Here is a 6,051-nt window from a genome sequence, read left to right on the forward strand (position 1 = left end):
CCTTGTCCTAATTAGCTTGGACTACCGGATCATCGCAATACACATGTTTTAACCAAGTGTCACAAAGGGGTACCTCCATGCCGCCTGTACAAAGGTCTAAGGAGAAAGCTCACATTTTGGATTTCTCGCTTTTGATTATTCTCAACTTAGACATCCATACCGGGACAACATGGACAACAGATAATGGACTCCTCTTTAATGCATAAGCATGTAGCAACAATTAGTGTTCTCATATGAGATTGAGGATATATGTCCAAAACTGAAACTTCCACCATGATTCATGGCTTTAGTTAGCGGCCCAATGTTCTTCTCTAACAATATGCATGCTCTAACCATTAAGTGGTAGATCTCCCTTACTTCAGACAAGACGGACATGCATAGCAACTCACATGCTATTCAACAAAGAGTTGATGGCGTCCCCAGGAACATGGTTATCGCACAACAAGCAACTTAATAAGAGATAAAGTGCATAAGTACATATTCAATACCACAATAGTTTTTTAAGGCTATTTTGTCCCATGAGCTATATATTGCAAAGGCGAATGATGGAAATTTAAAGGTAGCACTCAAGCAATTTACTTTGGAATGGCGGAGAAATACCATGTAGTAGGTAGGTATGGTGGACACAAATGGCTTAGTGGTTGGCTCAAGGATTTTGGATGCATGAGAAGTATTCCCTCTCGATACAAGGTTTAGGCTAGCAAGGTTATTTGAAACAAACACAAGGATGAACCGGTGCAGCAAAACTCACATAAAAGACATATTGTAAACATTATAAGACTCTACACCATCTTCCTTATTGTTCAAAACTCAATACTAGAAATTATCTAGACTTTAGAGAGACCAAATATGCAAACCAAATTTTAGCAAGCTCTATGTATTTCTTCATTAATGGGTGAAAAGTATATGATGCAAGAGCTTAAACATGAGCACAACAATTGCCAAGTATCAAATTATTCAAGACATTTTAGAATTACTACATGTAGCATTTCCCGATTCCAACCATATAACAATTTAACGAAGAAGATTCAACCTTCGCCATGAATACTATGAGTAAAGCCTAAGGACATATTTGTCCATATGCAACAGCGGAGCGTGTCTCTCTCCCACACAATGAATGCTAGGATCCATTTTATTCAAACAAAACAAAAAACAAAAACAAACAGATGCTCCAAGCAAAGTACATAAGATGTGACTGAATAAAAATATAGTTTCAGGGGAGGAACCTGATGATGTTGTCGATGAAGAAGGGGATGCCTTGGGCATCCCCAAGCTTAGACGCTTGAGTCTTCTTAAAATATGCAGGGGTGAACCACCGGGGCATCCCCAAGCTTAGAGCTTTCACTCCTCTTGATCTTAGTATATCATACTCCTCTCTTGACCCTTGAAAACTTCCTTCACACCAAACTTCAAGCAAACTCATTAGAGGGTTAGTGCACAATCAAAAATTCACATGTTCCGAGGTGACACAATCATTATTAATACTTCTGGACATTGCACAAAGCTACTGGACATTAATGGATCAAAGAAATTCATCCAACATAGCAAAAGAGGTAATGCGAAATAAAAGGCAGAATCTGTCAAAACAGAACAGTTCGTAAAGACGAATTTTAAAATGGCACCAGACTTGCTCAAATGAAAATTCCCAAATTGAATGAAAGTTGCGTACATATCTGAGGATCACGCACGTAAATCGGCATATTTTTCTGAGCTACCTACAGAGAGGCAGGTCGAAATTCGTGACAGCAAAGAAATCTGTAACTGCGCAGTAATCCAAATCTAGTATGAACCTTACTATCAAAGACTTTACTTGGCACAACAAAACACAAAACTAAGATAAGGAGAGGTTGCTACAGTAGTAAACAACTTCCAAAACTCAAATATAAAACAAAAATACTGTAGTAAAAACATGGGTTGTCTCCCATAAGCGCTTTTCTTTAACGCCTTTCAGCTAGGCGCAGAAAGTGTATATCAAGTATTATCGAAAGATGATGCATCTTCAGCGGGGTTTGGAGTTTTCTCAACCATGCATAGTATATTGGATACATAAGTTTCAGCGGCTCCCTTTTCATTAGTCTTGGGCTTGCTACTCTCATCAAACAAATTTTCAGGAACAAGCCAAGCATAGTTATTTTCTAGTGCTTCATTCATCGCTAGGAGCTTACATGGTATTGGTGCTTTGATCTCCCCACCATCATTAATATTATTAGTGTACCTTACTCTCTCCATGTCCATCTTTTCAAGGATACTAACAAAATTGGTGCAAGAACAAAGCATCTTATATTTAATAAAGACCTTTCTAGCCTCTCTTGCTATACTACCAAATTCTCTAAGAAGGGTTTCTAAAACAAAATCTTTCTTTTCCCCTTCTTCCATATCACCGAGCGTAAGAAACATGTGTTGGATTATAGGATTGAGATTAACAAATTTAGTTTCCAACATGCGAACTAAAGCAGCAGCAGCAATTTCATAAGTAGGAGCAAGTTCTACCAAGTGTCTATCTTCAAAATTTTCAACGGTACTAACATGATTGAAAAATTCTTCTATATTATTTCTCCCAACTATAGACCCACGTCCTACCGGTATGTCTTTTACGGTAAAATTAAAAGGAAACATGTTGAAATAAGTAAGCAAATATAAGTAACTAATTTTTTTGTGTTTTTGATATAGAGAACAAGGCAGTAAATAAAGTAAAGCTAGCAACTAATTTTTGTGTGTTTTGATATAATGCAGCAAACAAGAAAGTAAATAAAATAAAGCAAGACAAAAACAAAGTAAAGAGATTGGATTGTGGAGACTCCCCTTGCAGCGTGTCTTGATCTCCCCGGCAACGGCGCCAGAAAATATGCTTGATGGCGTGTAACTCACACGTTCGTTGGGAACCCCAAGAGGAAGGTATGATGCGCACAGCAGCAAGTTTTCTCTCAGAAAGAAACCAAGGTTTATCGAACCAGGAGGAGCCAAGAAGCACGTTGAAGGTTGATGGCGGCGGGATGTAGTGCGGCGCAACACCAGGGATTCCGGCGCCAACGTGGAACCTGCACAACACAACCAAAGTACTTTGCCCCAACGAAACAGTGAGGTTGTCAATCTCACCGGCTTGCTGTAACAAAGGATTAACCGTATTGTGTGGAAGATGATTGTTTGCAGAAAACAGTAGAACAAGTATTGCAGTAGATTGTATGCGATGTAAAGAATAGGACCGGGGTCCACAGTTCACTAGAGGTGTCTCTCCCATAAGATAAATAGCATGTTGGGTGAACAAATTACAGTCGGGTAATTGACAAATAGAGAGGGCATAACAATGCACATACATGATATGATAAGTATTGTGAGATTTAATTGGGCATTACGACAAAGTACATAGACCGCTATCCAGCATGCATCTATGCCTAAAAAGTCCACCTTCAGGTTATCATCCGAACCCCTTCCAGTATTAAGTTGCAAAACAACAGACAATTGCATTAAGTATGGTGCGTAATGTAATCAATAACTACATCCTCGGACATAGCATCAATGTTTTATCCCTAGTGGCAACAGCACATCCACAACCTTAGAACTTTCTCACACTGTCCTGCATTTAATGGAGGCATGAACCCACTATCGAGCATAAATACTCCCTCTTGGAGTTAAGAGTAAAAACTTGGCCAGAGCCTCTACTAATAACGGAGAGCATGCAAGATCATAAACAACACATAGGTAATAGATTGATAATTAACATAACATAGTATTCTCTATCCATCGGATCCCGACAAACACAACATATAGAATTACAGATAGATGATCTTGATCATGTTAGGCAGCTCACAAGATCCAACAATGAAGCACATAAGGAGAAGACGACCATCTAGCTACTGCTATGGACCCATAGTCCAGGGGTGAACTACTCACTCATCACTCCGGAGGCGATCATGGCGGTGAAGAGTCCTCCGGGAGATGATTCCCCTCTCCGGCAGGGTGCCGGAGGTGATCTCCAGAATCCCCCGAGATGGGATTGGTGGCGGCGGCGTCTCAGTAAGGTTTTCCGTATCGTGGCTCTCGGTACTGGGGGTTTCGCGACGGAGGCTTTAAGTAGGCGAAAGGGTAGGTCAGGAGGCGACGCGAGGGGCCCACACCACAGGCCGGCGCGGCCAGGGCCTGGGCCGCGCCGCCCTGGTGTGTCGCCACCTCGTGGCCCCACTTCGACTCTCCCTCGGACTTATGGAAGCTTCGTGGCAAAATAGGACCCTGGGCGTTGATTTCGTCCAATTCCGAGAATATTTCCTTTGTAGGATTTCTGAAACCAAAAACAGCAGAAAATAGCAACTGGCTCTTCGGCATCTCGTTAATAGGTTAGTGCCGGAAAATGCATAAATACGACATATAATGTGTATAAAACATGTAGATATCATCAATAATGTGGCATGGAACATAAGAAATTATCGATACGTCGGAGACGTATCACTTGCCGCCGCCACTTCCCGTATACGCCATGTCTATTGGTCGCCTGGAGTGTTGACTCAAGCCCCCCGAGGTCGATAACCTAAGTGTCTTGATGAGGTAACTGTGTTCCTCTCGAGACATGTTTCCCCGACAGCTGGCGTGCTTCGGGTTCACCATCAGCAAGGCGGATGCGAGAAGCCAGTGTGCGTGGATCCACGTCGTTGGCAAGGCCCAATCCTCGCGCGGCAGCAGCCATGCACGTGTTGAATAGTGCATCCTCTGCCCGTACCCACGGCTCCTTGCAGGGTCTTGGGGCTTGGGGCTCACCCGGCGTGATAAGGCTTCGTTAGCAGCCCGCGGATCACTTTGTCGATGGTGGCGCGACACCAGCTACGACGGGCGTTTGGACCACCTCGTCGGGCCTGTCACCGACTCTAGGTCCCATGAGGTGGCACTACTCGCCCTTAGGTGCCCTCCCACATCGCCAAGGTGCTCGCAGGCGACTCCTTTCAAGGCCTAGCGGTTTCTCCAAAACGCCAACGGTCGCGCGGGTAACCTGACGCCAGGCTCGGGGGCTGCCGCGCTGCAAGATTTCCTTTGCTCCTGTTACCTTCTTTCGTGTTTGGCGGAGTTTGTGCTTTGTTGTCCTCTGGGAAGATCGCACGGGTGTACTCTTGTAGGGTATTGCGGTCGTCATTGGTAACACCATAGGCAAGCCTCTACAAGGTGTCTCCTCCAGAAATCCCCTCACGAGAATTTCTTCTCATGAGGAAGCCCCACACAGGAATGACGTCATAGGAAAGCCTCTCTGAGGTGGCATTGCAATCAAATGTCGGCTATTCCCTCTTTCTATGAAGAAGCCTCTCCACGAGAACTAATTCCCTCTTCTCAAGGAACTCCCTTCTCGGGAACTATTCCCTCTTTCTACGAGGAAGCCTCTCCATGAGGACTAGTTCCCTCTTCGCGAGGAAGTCCCTTCTCTGGAACTATTCCCTCTTTTTCTACGAGGAAGCCTCTCCACGAGGAGTAATTCCCTCTTCGTGAGGAAGTTACTTCTCGGGGACTATGCCCTCTTTCTACGAGGAAGCCTCTTCATGATGACGAATTCCCTCTTCGTGAGGAAGTCCCTTTTCGAGAACTATTCCATCTTTCTACGAGGAAGCCTCTCTGCGAGGACTAATTCCCTATTCGCGAGGAAGTCCCTTCTCGGGAACTATTCCCTCTTTATACGAAGAATCCTCTCCACGAGGACTAATTCCCTCTACGCGAGGAAGTCCCCTCTCCACGACGGTGCATCTTCTGAATGGTTTGGCCTTCTCGCTACGTGGACGCCTTCACACTGGGGTTGCAGGACAAGGCCCTTCTGTTTTGGTGCCAGCAAGGCTCATCTCAATGACCCCTTCCCATGCGAGATACCTCCGCGGTGATGTCTCACCAAGCATCCGCTCACCTTGGTAGGCCCGCAGTGGCTATCCGCTGCGGGTGACCCATGGACACGCTCAGGAAAGGCACGTTTGAAAGCAACGTCTTCCCATCGAGGTCGGCCTTGTAACCCCGCACGCTTCTACTCCTACTCGGATATTGGATGGTAAAGCAAAGGGATAGTGAGGAGCAATAACAAGAAGCAGA

Source organism: Lolium perenne, chromosome 3 (genome assembly GCF_019359855.2).
Source record: "Lolium perenne isolate Kyuss_39 chromosome 3, Kyuss_2.0, whole genome shotgun sequence".
Classification (NCBI taxonomy): Eukaryota; Viridiplantae; Streptophyta; class Magnoliopsida; order Poales; family Poaceae; genus Lolium; species Lolium perenne.